Below are 18,031 nucleotides of genomic sequence, written 5' to 3' on the forward strand. Positions count from 1 at the left end.
GAAGCATCTGGAGAGATTCTGTATGGAGGATCGGTCTCAGATCACTTGCCATGTATTCTCCAACCTCATCAGGCATTACAGGAGAAAACTCAGAGCTGTTATCTTGGCAAAGTGACATAGCACAAAGTACTGACTAAAAGCGTGCCGAAATAATTGTTGCAAACCTATATTTAAAGAATTTATCATTTCTTTCATAAACTTGTATTTTCTTTGCAGTTGCTTGATATCCATGAGAGCAGAGTGTTTTTGTGAATGTTTTCTAACAAGAGATCAAAAGTTTAAACAATAAAGACAATTTTTCACCGCCTTCTGTGCTCATATTTACCAAGGGTGCCAATATTAGTGGAGGGCATATATACCTTGTGAGTAATGGCTAACATACATATTGGCTGTACACTAATACTCTCATTTCCTCTTGTTCACATTTGCTGCAACACAAAAACACCAGCGGGAGAAATAGATAATGATGAAGCTCAAAAAAATCATCCACTTCTGCAAACAAGCCTCACCTCTAGCTGTAGAGGAACAGATGTTTGTGCTTGAGAGGCACTAGTTAGGGAGAAAAAGTGTGAGCAAAGGAGAGAGAGAGTGAGAGAGAGAGATGGGAATGCTGGAGCGGAGTTTAAAAAAAGCGATAATTGCAGACCTAGACAGTTCATTTTACCCATGCGAGTAACAACAGCAAAGCAGTTTCTGAGTGTTATAGCATAGTGGCTTGTTTGCTTCCTCAGACCTGGTTTTCAGGCCAAAATAATCTGTAGCCGAAGTCATGCTGTTAGTCCTTCAGTTGTATTTTTGATTTGCCACTTCAGTTTTCACTAAAGCTGTTTTCTCCGGATCGTTATTTCTACATAAGCGCAGTGCTATGTGTTTGTGCATGTGCACAGCGGTTTCTTGTTTACAGCGCCTAGAGATTTAATAACCTTAGAGTCACTTAAGTAGAACGGCCAAAGTTGGCAAACAAACTTCGCAACTTTGCTGAATCACAACCGATCAATCGTTGTTGTTTTTGTGTGACAGTTTCCGTATCGATTGCTTAATTAATGCAGCGATGCCGCTTATCTTATTTAATAACAGAAGCAGATTTCATTATTCAAAGTCAGCGTCGAGGACCGTAATGATGTGTGATGGTGATTTAGACGTTTTCCGTGATTTATACATTTCTCTCGCATCAAATTTTCAATAAGGGCTGCAAGTGATAACCCCCCGCACATTCATCTGTATTCTGCATTTATTTATTTATTTATTTATTTTTATACTGATGCACTATAGTGATATGTGATGCACACTTTGAAGTGCTATTTTCATGATGAATACAGCGTGTGTTCCTATATTCATCATACTTTGGATAGGCGCTCTTTCTTCATATACATACTGCCATAATTCCATGACTCCATTTAAGATTAGAGGGCAGTACCCATCCACTTCAGTGGCTGTGGACATCCTATGAATTATAATGTTGCTAATATTAATCCACTTCAGCAGAGAAGGCCTACAGGGACAATTAGTGGCACATAACTGCCCTCTCGTCCACAATCTGAACGTTGCTCTGAAATATTGCTGCAGTTTCACCCTATAAGTCTGCCTTAACTGCGCGACTGTCGTTATTAAAATATCTCTCGCCGTTCCAAGATGCTTCTAGATGTAGCTGTTTTAGGAAGGACAGTAGTGATGGGAGAGTGAGAGAAAAAATTGTAAATAAATAAATAAATAAATAAATAAAAATTGGTAATTAACACACAGTTGTATATGTTATAAGTTCAAAATCATGAATAAGAACTCAAATCTACTTGAGCAGAACAAGGTATTTTAAAAATGCAGTGTGGAATGGCTTTATTATTTCTCGTCTTGTTCAAGTCAAGCAATTAAGGTAAAATTCCAAAGCTGGGAAAATAATCACTTTTTTTAAAAAATGTAGTAAATTGGAAGAAAATGTGGTTAATGTCGTGATTAATTCATTCAATTACTCCTGATTATGCTAATAAATGTCTTAACTACAGTGCTTACAGTGTTTTTGGTGATGTCTTAAGCATGATGTTGGTCGAATTTTCCCCCAGAATAATGTGGTGTCATGAACTGCAGATGGGAGAATGCAGGTAGGGGTTGAATGCTTTATCAAACAGAGACCAAGCAAACACATCGGAAGGGTGAAGCATTGCTCAAAAATGGAAAGGCAAAGAGTCAGGTGAATGTCGAATGGGCATAAACGGTAGATCTATTTTCGAGCCCTGGAGCAGTCCAGAGAACTGACCCCTGGTGCTATTGAAAAGGGTAGTATGGGGCTTGCTTCCACCAAACCGTGGTTCTGTCTGCAAGAGGTGTTTAAGCTGGTCTGCTCTCTGCACCGCATGCCAAGTAACGTAGTTGATTCAACTTTTCACTTTACATTCTCTTTTACCGAGAAACTGGTCAGGGTTGAGGGCAAAATGGATGAACCAAATACAGGGCAATCCCAGAAGAAAACCTATTGCAGTCTGCAAGAGACTCGATTCTGAGGCAGAGGTTCACCTTCCAACAGGACAACGGCCTTAGCATACTTAGCAAAACCACCCGTGAGAACCTGTTAGAATGGCCCAGACCTCAATCTGATTGAGAGTCTGTGGCAAGACTAGAGCCCAATGGTCTCCATCCAGTCTGAGTGAGCTTGAACAATTTTGCCAACAATGATGGCCAAAAATAGCAGACTCTAGATTAGCAAATCTGATAAGAGACATATGCCAGAAGATTTGGCACAAAGTGCTATATTTGCTATGCTTCAACCCCACACATTACCCTGAGAACACCATCCTCACTGCGAAGCATGGTGGTGGTAGCATCATGTTGTGGGGATAATTTCTGTCAGCACACATATTTCCTGCTCCTTTAATAATAATAATAATAATAATAATAATAATAATAATAATTGGCAAACTGTGCATCAAGTTTCATGTGGAACACAAAATTTCCAAATATTAAGATCTTTAGATCGATACCTGACCTCACTATTCAAAACTGCTGTAAATTTCACGGTATATCTTAAATCAGGAAATTCTTATAATGCGTTATATTTATATTTTGACCAAGCTAGATATGGATGTTGAGCTTTTCTGTGTTTTTTTTCCCCCTCCACACTCATTGTAAATATATGAAGTGGAATAACTAGAATCAAGAGCTAGGTTGGTTTTTCAAAACCCTAATTAGTCTCATATGGATATATGCATTTGCTATTAATGCCTTTGTAAATGATGGATGTTTTCCCTTCAAACTGCTAAGGGCTCAGAACATATTCAGTTTGTGAGGTATGCCTTTCGTAAAGCCGAAAGGAATTGGACAGGAGTTGTTGATGAATACGCTGAAAAAGACCGACCGACTTTACATTTCTTCAGTTGTGAATAATTTCTCTGGCATGCAATCCCTATAGGTTGAGAGGAGGGAGGTCGAGTGGAAGGGCAGAGCAGGGAGGGATGGATGGATGAGAGGAAGACAGGTGATCAATGACAACTAATGAACACGCCTGGAGTTTGGTTTCGCTCATCTCACAATCTAGCTCACTGCACGATCCCTTGACTGCTTCCCTTAGCTGTGAGGAAAACAAAATTGAAAAGCAGCTGCTGTAAGACTCAATCAAGAACTATAGATTAGTCATAATGCTGATGAGCGAGAAGAGAGGGACCACTGGGACTGGAATGATATGAAAAATTCATGGTGTGATAACTGTAAGACCCGATATCTTAGGACATGCTTTCAGCTTTATTATTTTTTTTATATTATTATTTATTTTTTATATAGCAGATAACATTAAGTGACATATAACATTACTTCAGTATTAAATGTTACATAAATTAGGATCTCTAGTACACGTCTATTATTAGACCTCTGTTAGTAGTTAATGCATTTGTTTATTTGCATTTAATCTCTTTCAAGTTGTATAGTGTAAGATTTTTGAAAGTTTTTGTTAAAAACGTCAATATTGAGGCAGAATAGTAAAAAAAAAAAAAAAAAAAAAGTCAGAGTCAGAACTTTTGGGTCTAGTTTGGCAGGAGTTCTTGGACGTAAATGGCGTACGCCCTTTTAGAGGCGCAATTATGTCATCATGCCCCGATTTAAAATAAAAAAAAAGTCCAGCTTTACACCAAGTTGATGTATTAACTATCACCTCTGTTTAATTATTTTTCCATCACTCTTTCAGCAGACTCTCAGTGTTAGCATGGCAAAATATCTGCTCATGCTGGGACTCACACAGATATATTCACAGTAGCACTGAAAGCACTTCCTATGAGCTTTTGGGAGAAATGGGCCATTCTTTTTCCATCCATCCATCCATTTTCTATACCGCTTATCCTTTTCAGGGTCACGGGGGAACCTGGAGCCTATCCCAGGGAGCATCGGGCACAAGGCGGGGTACACCCTGGACAGGGTGCCAATCCATCGCAGGGCACACAATCACACACACATTCACACACCTATTCATACACTACGGACTCTTTGGACATGCCAGTCAGCCTACCATGCATGTATTTGGACTGGGGAAGGAAACCGGAGTGCCATTCTTTTTTCCTTTTTTTTAACGAAATTTTTTACTCTTAGCTTGTTGTCTATGGTTTGTATATTTGTTCTCTTTTCAAATGCATTGTCTTTGCAAATGATGTAAATATGTACTACCGTGAGCTCTGTGTGTATATGTAAATGCCTATAAGTGTCATTTGACTAATTCGTTGTTTGCGTCAACGTCTCAGACGGCTCTGCGTTGGCCGTTTATTTTCCATTTGAGCAACGTATGCATAAATAGTACATATGAATGCTTCAAGCGTTTCCTGTGAAATCAATTACCTGAGTTCTGTTGTGCCAAACGAACTGTAAACACGGAGTTAATCAAAGAAGTGTATGCATATCATTTAGCGCATTGTGATGTTTGCAGATGCTAAGACGCATGTGTTAGCTCTTTGTAATGGGAATATTCATAAGTTTCAACCCAGCGCACTGTCAGTGTCTTCTGCGTGAATGTTAGGGTAGATAACTTTGCCTTTGTTGTCAATGTATTCGTACAAGTTCATGCATGCGAATTATTAAAGCCGGTTTTAGACTGTAGTTTGAACCTTGTATGAGATGATGCTAGTAATATCTTGGCCGGATCTATAGATAGAAACGATAGACCTGTGATTACGACATACGGCATACGTCATTCATCGGCGTGATCCATAAAAGGGGCTCTTATAAACAGATTTTTTTGATTCTTTCAGATTTTTTTTTTATTTTTTCAGATTCTTTCTGTCTTTTAGAATGTTTGGTTTACGTTACATCTTTGCCACTACTGTAGTTGTAGCTGATCTGTAAGTTTACTGGAATCCTATTGGTGGATTTTAGACGGGTTTTGTAGCAGTGGCCAAAAATTCGAGTGTTTGATCGAGATCCATGGAAGAACTGTATTAACTGTCTTTGGTTACAATGGCACTAAATTGGCCACTGGTGAGCATGTGAGATTATGCATTCTCAGCTCAGCAGAATTCTCACTCTTATGGCGTGTGATTTTTGTCTACAACAACAAAATCAGGCCCAAAATTTTACTGTAAATCGTACCATAAAACCATGTTAAGTCAGTGTCTATCAGGTTTTTAGTGGCTGATGATGACAGTTGCACCCCATTCATCCATCCATTTTCAATATTGCTTATCCTACACAGGGTCGTGGGAGAGGTGGGAAGAAACTGGAGAACCCAGAGGAAACCCACGTGGACATTGGAAGTTTTACTGCGCAAACAGTAACAGTAAAACTCAGGACTGAACCGGGTAACCTGGCTCTGTGAGGTTGCTCATGTCAAAGACAACTTGGGTGTGTGTGTGTGTGTTATAGTGAATAAACTATTCAAAAATGCCTTGAGGAAAACTGGAAATTTAGAAAATGCTTGAGGGTGAGCTGTAAGAGGCCGTATTAATGCTCTCTGTTCTGTTATACATGCCATAAAGAATATTAGTTTTTGATTCAAGCCGGTACTGCATGTGCTTTTTTATTTATTTATTTTTTATTTTTTTTTATTTTTTTGGGACAAGCCTTCACTGCAGACTTTGAAATTGTAGTTACCACCATATATTGAATGTCAGGTCAGTTAACGAGTTCTTTACATACAAAGTCACAACAGTACATTTTCATGTATTCCTTGAATGCTTAGCTCGGTTGTGATCTTTCAGAAGTGCATCACCGCACATTTACTGAGTGCGTTAATTTCAAAGAGAGCCAAACCTTTCAAAGAAGTGCGCTGCTGTAATTAGAGCCACAGGGAGTAACTGGGGAGCAAGGGCACGTCTAAGATGTGAAGTGTAAAGAGTATAATCAGAATGTGTAATTTACTCCCTTCAAAATTCTGAATGAATTGTACAGAATTGTACCGTTGTGGAAGAAGCATTCAGCTCACACTGCCCTCCCCCACCCCCCACCCCCGCCCCGACCCGCCCCACCCCCACCACCCCTACAGAACAGCCAAACTTCACGCAGCTAAATTACCAACAAACCCTGGCAAACAGACCACGGGCAGCGCTACAGGCGAGAGCGGCTTCGCTTTGGAAAATTCATTAGAAAACGTGCAACCGTAGACGCTCAGGAAAGCGCAGGTGATTTGGATGCTTCGTGAGTTGCCCACGTTTATCGGAGAAAACACAGAGCTGTGACTCTTTCTTCTCTCTCTCGCATACACACCCTGCCTTTGGGGCTTACCAAAGGAGACTCTTCAAACGAGGCTTTGTAGTCAAGTGGAGAATCAAGATTAATGCACTCGCACAGCTCCGCTTGCTCTAGGGGAGAGAGCCAACATAATTAACACCACAGGGCCTTGGAGGAAAGTGGAGCGGGTGAAATCATCCAAAATAATAGTAGAGACGAGGGAAGATTTCCTTTCTGTTTTGTCACGTGGCCAGACGTGACGTTTGATAGCCATGTTGGCTGTGTTCTGCTACACTCCGAGTTGAGGATTTGTTAATTCTCATGATTTTGGATTCAGAGGAGTCTGATATTAGCGAATATTCTACTGTGCTTACATGATATTGTACAAGGAGAGTACAATGGTTGGCATAATTTTAACGTTGATATGAACACTAAAGGGGGGCACGGTGGTTTAGGCTGGCCTTGCACCTCTGAGGTTGGGGGATCAAATCTCGCCTCTGCCTTGTGTGTGTGGAGTTTGCTTGTTCTCCCCGTGCTTCGGGGGTTTCCAAAACGCAACGACCTCCGTATTAAAGAATTTCGTGTGTCGGAAAACTTCAAACTGGAGACTCTTTCCTTAAATGTTTAATAATCATCTCTTTACAACGAAATAAATTTATACCCCGTATCAACAAGTAGATATTTTTCTTCGATAAACATCAACACATTTGTTAAAATCTGCTTAGTATTAGTATTAGACCTTTATTATGTAGACTGTCTGCCATTTACTGTAGGTCCCTGTGAATTCGCGGTCACTATAGCAACATTAATGTCTGATCTGCTGTGGTAGAAAGTTACTCAACACTTTCTGACCAATCAGATTTGAGAATTCAAAATCGCTGTGATATAAATAACAATAACGGTTGATGAGCAGCCAAACCGAAATGAATTCTTTGAGCTAGCTAGCTCATAGTTATGGATCTATGCAGATGGTTAGCTTCAATGGTGTCCAGTTGCCTAGCAATAATTCTGAAATGAATTTTGAATTTATTCCCGGAAGTCATCTAGGCATAAATCCTATTGGTGCAACCAACCCTTGTTTGTTTTAGATATGCTAATGGACCTGAAAGTGGAATTTGTTGGCAATAATCACCGCACCCCTTCCCATTGCATTCTCTTAAGAGGCATTAATACATGATGTCAAATTTCAGTTTTGTATTATCAAATTTATATTTATAAGTTCATCTAAATTAGGCTACAGAAAGACGAAATAAACTATTTGCTATTTAGCAAAAAAGCAACCCAGGATAGGATGCTCGAGCTTTAAGAAACACACGGATTTCTTCCATGGATCTCGATCGAAAGTTTGGAAAGTATAGCGTATTGAATTGTTACCGCATTATAGTATTGTAATTGTAGGTATTGAACTTATGCAGCAGTATATTGTACTTTCACCTGCATTATTCAACCCCTTAATTGCGAGTGCATCTGTAATCCTAACACGTTGTACTGGGACATATTAAAGCAACACAGCATCTATGGCCTCTCAGTGGCAGAAGCTCTAATGTTCACAATATGGGATGTGCGTTTGTCTCGCCGATTATTTCCCCTCCCACAACCCCATTTGAATTTCATTATTATTAACGCTATCGTTCATTATCGTTACAGTCAACAGAGCCACAGGAGCGCGCTCCCCCTCTTTTACACCGTACTGTAAATATATAAATAACTGTAGGGTTACTGAGGAAGAGAATGAAATATGGCATTTCCATTTCAATGCAAATGAAGGGGAGAATGAATGCAGTTTGGATTTACAGTGCCTCATTATAATGAGACCATTGTGCCGGTGTGTTTCTTTTAACGGAACAATCTCCTATAGGCCGAGGAAATTAGTGTGCGGGCCTCCGTGCGCCACACAAATGAAACTGTCAGCACAACTCGTTTCTTGCTAAAGGAGCAGCATGGAGGCAGCTCAGTTCTCCATCAGTCGGATTTTCTCCACAGAGGAGTAGTTATGTGTGGATTTCAACGTTTAACCATTTAGGGAAAAAGGAATAGAGGCACATTGATTTGTCGGAAATGTTTAATTTTTTTTCTTGGGAGCCACAAATTCGGCAGGCCACGGAAAGTCGCTTGAGAACTTGTTCCCAACGTTAGTCACTGTACTGACAGTACATCTGCTGTTTAAGCATATGCATCTAGTTGAATTTTTCTTTCATCTTTTTTCTTTTGACTTTTACTTCTTACAAAAGTTTCGACTCACTACATTTTCATACACTATATTCGCAAAGTCATAAGGTGACTTTCTAGCAGCAGAGCTCCGATGAGGTGATCTAATTACCAGCGAGAATGAGACAGAATACGCATCACTGTAGTCTATGTGCTGCTACACATGCTTTGTATATATTGAGCTGGTTTGTATTGTGGTGCACGGGGACTCACAGTTCAGACCTCCTCAGGTTGCTGTCTGTATGGAGTTTCACATGTTCTCCTGCATGTCTGCATGGGGTTCCTCTGGGTTCTCCAGGTTCCTCCTACCTCCCAAGAATGTTCCAGAAGGTAGAATGGCTACTCTAAATTGTCCTTTATGTGTGTGTGTGTGTGCATCGTGCTTTGTGATGGAGTCCCATCCAGGGTGTATTCCCACCTCATGCAGAGTGTTCCTGGTATAGGCTCCGGATCCACTGCTACTGTACCCTGACCAGGATAAAGCAGTTTCTGAAGATGAGTGAATGAGCTTATATTGTGACAGCTATTGTGAATTAGTATTCATCACCCACAGACTCGAGAAAGAGCTATCGATCTGTCAATCCTTTCAGTGTCCGGGCCGGGTGAGGTTTCCTGCGCCGAGGAATTCCATCAATTCCTATAAGTTTCAGATTTGCAACCATACTCCACCCAGAACCCCAAGAGGTTTCCTGCACACTGCCCAGTGGGTCATGGGAATAATGCTGTTAGATCGTGGGTCAGCATTGGTTTCATTTGTTTACAGGACAGTCAGAACTATGATGGCCTTCGAACTGTCGAGATTTTTTCTTGATTATTGAAAACATTCTAGTATTTTAGCATTCAGCTACTAAAGTATGGTTAGGGTTATTATGATGCAAGCTAACATTTGAGAGATTAGGAATAAAGCTTAGCTAATGTTTCCCCACATACTTTGGTTCCTTGGTGAAAAGAGGCATTAATTTACCATCAGTAACTAAAATCATTTTGTCATTTGAGGCTGATGTTTATTTCTTCTGTAAATGTTTCTGCGTACTTTTTAAAAAATTTCATACTTTAAGTAAATATGAGTTTCTAGAGTATTTATCCGTCCATCCATCCATCCATTTTTCCTACACAGGGTCACAGGGAGACTGGAGCCTATCCCAGGGGACACGGGGCATGAGGCAGGGGACCAATCGCAGGGCATCTAGAGTATTTATTTAGACGTGTCATTTTGTGCAGTTTTACTTAAGAACTTTTAGCCGCCCTGGTTCTCACCCACGACTATTCCTTCACCTGCTACCCTGTGAAGACATGGATAAAGGCCAGAATTGCATCTCTTCCTTGGATATCCATCTTCTGAAATTCTGATAATGTGCCCTAATTTGCTTATCAATCTTTCTTTTTTTCTTTCTCTCTCTCTGTTTCTCTCTCCCATGTACTGGCGCCTCACAGACACAAAATGTGTAGTTGATCCTACCCATTAGATAACTCTTCTCCTTGGCAATCTATCTCATTCATTCCCATGCAGAGCGAGACCTGAAAGGGGATTTGGGTCCTGGGAGAGCAAGCAGGTGTGAAAATACAGTGTTGTGTTCATTTGTATGATGGATTACTGTGAGGCCTGCTAAGCCACAAAGGCTTGAGGAGATGGAGCTAAAGTGTGTTTTCATGAGGACTTCTTCTCTCTTATTCATATGGATGTGGTTTGGGTGTTGAACTCTCTTGTGAACGGGGAACTGCAGGATATCACAGCTACTGTTCTAAATTTATTTGAGTCGAAAGTCCGCTGGCCATTTCTTTCTTTGTTATTTGGTTGACTTGTAGTTCCATGCTGGTACAGCTACAGAATCAGATTTTTTTGTCAGTTTTAGGATGACTCGGATCCTTCAAGAACATTTCAACAATAAATACAGAAACACCACCTCTTTCTGCGTCCTCTGAATGTGTACGTTTAACTGCGTAGGTGTCTTCTCATTTTCTATGTCGTGATGAAGTTCTGACTATGTATTAGAGTACAGCATTTTCTCACTGCCTTTTTTCTACCATCAAATCCAGTCCTATCAGTGTCAGAATAAAGTCTTATTGCTTTGACAGGTAAAAGATGGCTACCAAAACATTTCCTCTTTTAGTTGAGGAGGTTGTGTGCATCTATCTATTCCTGGTTACTGTCTTTGTTGGTTGTTTTTTTTCGAGCCACTTTACACTGTGAATGTTAATGTTTCACTTAGCAGGCAAAAGCCACACTCATGTATATGGATGATTGGCTCTAATTATTTGTCTAAACTAACTGTCTGTGCTCTTTAGCCAGCAATATTGCCCTTCTCCAAGTCTCAAACTTGCAGGACCTTTTGTGTGACATAATTAAGTTTCGTCCATGTTAATTCTCCACCCGGTTTAATGATGCATTGAGAGCTATTTCTTTAGCTCAGTTATGCATGGGTAAAGCAGGTTGGCCTTCTTTGACTTGAACAATTGTACCATTTGTAATTTGACCGACCGCTTCGTCACTAGTGTGCTTAACATCCATGTGTAGCATTTAGTTAGGTTAACTGTATTGTTATTGGCTGGAAATGTAGTCTTGCTGCAGCACTTGTATTACTGTTGGCTCTTTTAAAGGCTTTATTGCCGTGGATGGAGACATTAGCCAAAGGATTAGTTAAGAAATAAAACCAAACAATAATAAAATGTAAAAAATTATGGCAAAGTTAATTTGGTGTTGTGATAGCAACAAAACTTATTGGGGGAACACGTTCCATGTAAGCTCCACTCTTAAATGTCTCTTGCGCTAGCTTGTTAGTATAATGTGTATCCAAAGGTCTTGCTGTTTAGTCTGCATATAAAGCTGGCTTTGGATGTTTAGTCCGCGTCTAAAACTTTCTTTAGACGTTTAGTCTGTGTCTGGACTTCGCTTTAGATATTTAATTTGTGTTTAGAACTAGCTTTGACTGGTTAGTGTTTGTCTAGAACTGACTTTGGATGTTTAGTCTGTGTCCAGAACTTGCTTTAGATGTTTAGTCTGTGTCTAAAACTAGCTTTTGGTATTTAGTTTGTGTCTAGAACTACAGTATCTTCGGAGCTTTAAAGTTACAGCTTTATGACTGACGGTTACAAATCATTGACACTGGAGAGTCCTGATAAAAATGCCAAATAAACATCTCCTCACAGAAAAGGTTTCATATAAGTGATTACACTCTTTTTCTAATCCGTTTACCCGGAACATTGACCATACAATTCCGTGTGCTAGTTGGTACTTTAGAAATGATAACATTAGAACAAGTGCATCAATATAAACCTATGACTTGCATTACAGTCGGCATTACTGGCAGCTGTTAATAGGAAATCAGTTATCACCTAGTAACCAATCAGAATCGAGAATTCAACAGTGATGAGGTACAAATCTTTTTCATTTATTGTTTATGCCAAAATGTAATGTTAAAATATCTAATCAACATCAATTTATATAGCACCTGCTCAAAAACCATGCATAATCTATTAATATTACCATAAGAATTATTTGAATTATTATAATTATCCTAATTATTATGTAGGATTTTTTGTAGTTATATTAATCTGGAATATTGTCCTGTTTTTTTAAAATTAATTAATTAATTTTTTATTATTATTCACAGTGCAGTTTTCTCGCCTATTCGTCCATTTGCTCAGTCTGAATCAAAGAGCTACTGTATGAATACTTTTTGTTGGCTTTTATTTGATCTGAATTTTCGCAATGTACGGATTCAGCTAGCCAAAAAACAGCAACAACTACAGAAACATTTGCTTTGCGAGAGGCGTGTGGGACGTGGCAGCTCCGGAAACAACGCAAAAGTGTTTCATTCACTGGGACGAAATCTGGCAACAGAAAATATAAGCAAACTTGGTGTAAGTTCACATAGAAATCATGGAAATCAACCAAATGCTAAGAACACAGAGACGTCGCTTTAAATAAAAATACATAGACGTTTTATGAACTCTCTCCAGCATTTCTTTTCAGTGTTCTTCACAGACATACTTTGTATTTCTTCAGAACGACAGCCCTGTCATCATTTTGCCGTTTTACCTGTCAGTTCAGCAGCTGGTGTATCAATATTAACATCCACAAGCGTGTTTTGTTCAATTCCTACAGTTGGGTGTAATCAGGGTTGTTCTCAATGCAATTCCACCACATTAGGGTTCATCTGAAAGCAGACTGAGGCGGTTGTTTTTGTTCTGCACTCGAGTGTGATTACTGCGTTCTTACTGTACCTGACTAAACTACATCTGTTTATTCCTAGTTACCGCTTTACCTTATTTTTACATCCTATCCGTATCCTATCTTTGGTTTTCGAGCCACTTTACGCTGTGAATGTTAATGTTTCACTTAGCAGGCTAAAGCCACACTCTCGTGTATATGGATGATTGATTCTAATTATGTGTCTAAACTAACTGTCTACGCTCTTTAGCCAGCAATATTGCCCTTCTCCAAGTCTCAAACTTGCAGGACCTCGTGTGTGACATAATTAAGTTCCGTCCAAGTTAATTCTCCACCCGGTTTAATGATGCATTGAGAGCTATTTCTTTAGCTCTATTACCAGTGGGGTAAAGCGGCCCCATAGGGAATGGAGTTGAGAGTGCATTAAAGCTTTGAACTTACCTGTTATAATTGTATTAGCTGCGTGCGATTGGATTATATTTGAAAAATTAGGTTTCATTTTTTCGTGTCTAAACAAATGCTTATTATTGTTTTTCTTACTAGAAGCACATTAGACTTTCTGACTTTGAACACACTACTCATAATTAGATAGATAATTAGATAGATTTCATTTCTGTTGATTTTCTCGCATTTACTTGAAGCTTCTGCGAGATAAAGTTTCTTTCATCCAGTTCCTGGGTGCCAATTTAAAAGATGCTAGGTTTTATCAGTAAGTTTTGGATTGTGCTTTGTCTCTAAACGCACAGATAACACTAGCTCATTAACGACTTTGCGCAAAAGCATGAAAATGACTTGGATCCTCAAACAGTTCCACCAATAATGATAAAGTGAGCAAGCACAGTGAAGGTTATCTGTTGAAAGTAGATGGAAGGTGTTGATAAGCATTTGCAACTGTAATGGCATCGGTATCTTTTACTGCTGACTAAAAATCTGGCAACATTAATTTGGTATTGTCATAGCAACACGGCAATTTAGTAAACAAGTTCAATGCGACTCTTAAATGTCTCTGGAGCTGACTTATGTAGGATAATGTGTCTAATGTAATGAGACAGATCTTGATGTTTAGTCTGCATAAAGAGCTGGGCTTGGATGTTTAGTCTGTGTTTACTTCTACAGCAGCTTTAGATGTTTAATCTGTCTCAGACTAGCTTTAAATGTTTAGTCTTTGTGTAGAACTAGCTTTAGATGGTTGTGTCTATAACTAGCTTTAAATGTTGAGTCTGTGTCTCAAACTAGCTTTAGATGTTTAGACTTTGAACTAGCTTTAGGTGTTTAGTCTGTGTCTAGAACTAGCTTTAGATGTTTAGTCTAGAACTAGCTTTAGATGTTTAGTCTGTGTATAGAAATAGCTTTAGATGTTTAGTCTGTGTCTAGAACAAGCTTTAGATGTTTAGTCTGTGTCTAGAACTAGCTTTAGATGTTTAGTCTGTGTCTAGAACAAGCTTTAGATGTTTAGTCTGTGTCTAGAACAAGCTTTAGATGTTTAGTCTGTGTCTAGAACTAGCTTTAGATGTTTAGTCTGTGTCTAGAACTAGCTTTAGATGTTTAGTCTGTGTCTAGAACAAGCTTTAGATGTTTAGTCTGTGTCTAGAACTAGCTTTAGATGTTTAGTTCAGAACTAGCTTTAGATGTTTAGTCTGTGTCTGGAACTAGCTTTAGATGTTTAGTCTGTGTCTAGAACTAGCTTTAGATTTTTAGTCTGTGTCTATAACTAGCTTTAAATGTTGAGTCTGTGTCTCAAACTAGCTTTAGATGTTTAGACTTTGAACTAGCTTTAGGTGTTTAGTCTGTGTCTAGAACTAGCTTTAGATGTTTAGTCTAGAACTAGCTTTAGATGTTTAGTCTAGAACTAGCTTTAGATGTTTAGTCTGTGTCTAGAACAAGCTTTAGATGTTTAGTCTGTGTCTAGAACTAGCTTTAGATGTTTAGTCTGTGTCTAGAACAAGCTTTAGATGTTTAGTCTGTGTCTAGAACAAGCTTTAGATGTTTAGTCTGTGTCTAGAACTAGCTTTAGATGTTTAGTTCAGAACTAGCTTTAGATGTTTAGTCTGTGTCTAGAACTAGCTTTAGATGTTTAGTCTAGAACTAGCTTTAGATGTTTAGTCTGTGTCTAGAACTAGCTTTAGATGTTTAGTTCAGAACTAGCTTTAGATGTTTAGTCTGTGTCTAGAACTAGCTTTAGATGTTTAGTCTAGAACTAACTTTAGATGTTTAGTCTAGAACTAGCTTTAGATGTTTAGTCTGTGTCTAGAACTAGCTTTAGATTTTTAGTCTGTGTCTAGAACTAGCTTTAGATGTTTAGTCTAGAACTAGCTTTAGATGTTTAGTCTGTGTCTAGAACTAGCTTTAGATGTTTAGTCTGTGTCTAGAACTAGCTTTAGATGTTTAGTCTAGAACTAGCTTTAGATGTTTAGTCTAGAACTAGCTTTAGACATTTAGTCTGTGTCTAGAACTAGCTTTAGATGTTTAGTCTAGAACTAGCTTTAGACATTTAGTCTGTGTCTAGAACTAGCTTTAGATGTTTAGTCTAGAACTAGCTTTAGATGTTTAGTCTGTGTCTAGAACTAGCTTTAGATTTTTAGTCTGTGTCTAGAACTAGCTTTAGATGTTTAGTCTAGAACTAGCTTTAGATTTTTAGTCTGTGTCTAGAACTAGCTTTACATGTTTAGTCTGTGTCTAGAACTAGCTTTAGATGTTTAGTCTGTGTCTAGAACTAGCTTTAAATGTTTCGTCTAGAACTAGCTTTAGATGTTTAGTCTGTGTATAGAACTAGCTGTAGATGTTTATTCTGTGTATAGAGCTAGCTGTAGATGCTTAGACTGTACCTATATTTATTCTCTGTATGGAGTTGGCGCTGAACTGTCTCTGGGTCTAGGACATGTTCTCTGTCAGAATCTGTCTCTAGAAGCAAGAGGCATCCCAAAATGCAATGTAATAAAATGTAATGCTTCAACTACAGTGAGCATGTTGTATGCAGAGCCTATATTCCTCCTGAAGCTGACAAGTCCATAATTTCAGATTTATATTCCGAAGCACCACATCAATTTGTTTAGAGATATATACAAGATAGTGATGGTTTCACCTCCTTTCAGATTTTGGTGTCAGCAAGGTGTCAGATCGAGTCTTCAGTAAAAAGGATTATCAATCTGCTGATTTCTGCTTTCCACTCGTCTTGGCCTGTGAGGTTATTATGCATTCCTGCACTTGGTGCAAAAACACAGCCGCTCAGGTGTTACTTTAATCTAAACCTATCAGAGTCTTTCCATACAAGCACAGTTGCTCATTTGACCTTGCCTGTCTTCTCCTTTCTGTTTTGCAGGGTGAAACTACGCATGAAGCATGGAGTCTCACATTAACCTTCAGTACAACATGACGTTCAACAAGCGGCACATTCAAGTCTCACACACACACACACACACACATACACACACAGTCACACACTTTCAGTCCGTACAGGGCCATTTGGTGTTGCTGATACCTGTGTAGCTTCTATTGCTTAAAGTCAAAAAGTAGCATTTAACATTTGATATGTAGTAAAACAAATTGGATTTTGCGCATTGACAAAGAGAGCAAATGCTGTTTGCCTTGTTCCCAGTTATAGATTGATCAAACCCTGCATCACTCACTTTTTTCTGTCCGCTTTTATTTCTGATAACGGTTTTGAATTCTCGTTTTATAATCTGACTGTTTTTCCGATGTTTTTTTTTTTTTTTTTATACAGCATGAATAGAAATAACCTCAGACGTTCTAGTAGCGTAAACCTCGTTTCGACAGCATCAGTCGCAAAGACTCGAGAATCACTGAGCATGGTTTGGAATTATATACAGTCGGCTAATCTGCTTGAAGATCTGCGTGATGGCCATTGGCTCTGACAAGCTTCCAGCTCCACCACTGACACCAGCATGCAGAGCTTTGCCTCATGTTCCAACTCACACCTAATGGGATGTGAAGAGCTTAAGAGCAGAACCGGCAAGGAAGCTACCGTCAGTGTGTCCAGCGTAGTCAGCCTCTCTTTCTTTCCCTCGTCTTCTCCACCAGCGCACCAGCTCGGACTAATTAAGGCCTGCCCATGAACCAACATGTACCTGTCAGCATGTAGCTGTTTCTACAAACTCAATGACTTTGGGGAGAAATTAGTTTGAATTCCAGCTAAGCTTGAACAAATTGCAAAGTGGTTCACGAGACACACCCAGGTTTCTCTTTGACCTGACAGTATTATGTCGAGAAACGTTTTTAATGATTACACAGAGAACTGTCATACTGTGGGAGGGAATCTATAATGAATCTCGAATGCTGTTTTCATATGGTTCTTGATACTTGGAACACGTTCAGTGCCAAATAAATTGATCGAGTGTTTTGGGATTAATTGTGCCAGTCAGTTATTATGAACATGCTTTAAATAATAAAATGATTTGTCATTAAAATCTCGTCTGCTATTGTGATCAACTTATAACTATGTAGTCTAACATTCTGACATATGCTCAAATCCACTGTATTCTCTTTAACGGTTCAGTAGAGGCACGAGGCAGCACGGTTTGTATCCCAGCTCTCAAAACAATTATGTCTCTTTAAATACCCTTTCTATCGCCAGCGGCCATCCCTGTGGCTCGGACGATCGCTTAAAGTTTAATGACGCCAGCTTCAGGGAAGCCTTTATTTCCCTTCCACTTGTGTTTGTCCCATGATTTGCTAAAATTTAACATCCAGCAAGTGCACTGGGATTAATAAAAAGGAAACAGCAGATTTTAACCGCTTCAGTAAGTCAAAGTCTAGTTCTGAACATTTAATTCAGGTCTAGACCAGGTTTTAGCCAGGTCTTTCCAGCTAAATTTGAATATTTTCTTTGGGTCTAGATATGTTTTTGTATATTTGTCTGGTAACTAGAACTGGATTTTGACTTTTACTTTGGGTCTAGATATTACAACTTTTTATGCTTTTTAACCATTTATAGCTACATTTAATATTGTGGAACATCCATGAAGCAAGTCATCACATTATACAGTAGTGGTTATAAACAGC

General features: G+C 39.0%; 1 protein-coding gene across 3 annotated transcripts in view; it reads left to right on the forward strand.

The window, feature by feature from the left end:
* cd276 (CD276 molecule) overlaps positions 1 to 17,436 on the forward strand; it is a 105,028-nt gene extending 87,592 nt beyond the window's left edge. For 2 of the 3 annotated variants that reach the window (XM_017466614.3, XM_017466615.3), the window contains exon 8: positions 16,332 to 17,436. The gene's annotated coding sequence lies outside the window, so the exon portion shown is untranslated. Of the gene's footprint in view, positions 1 to 16,104; positions 16,242 to 16,331 lie in introns of all 3 variants that reach the window. The other variant, XR_001812523.3, reaches the window with a different exon arrangement.
* Positions 17,437 to 18,031: the final 595 nt, after the last annotated feature.

The sequence above is a fragment of the Ictalurus punctatus genome, chromosome 4, assembly GCF_001660625.3.
Source record: "Ictalurus punctatus breed USDA103 chromosome 4, Coco_2.0, whole genome shotgun sequence".
Taxonomy (NCBI): Eukaryota; Metazoa; Chordata; class Actinopteri; order Siluriformes; family Ictaluridae; genus Ictalurus; species Ictalurus punctatus.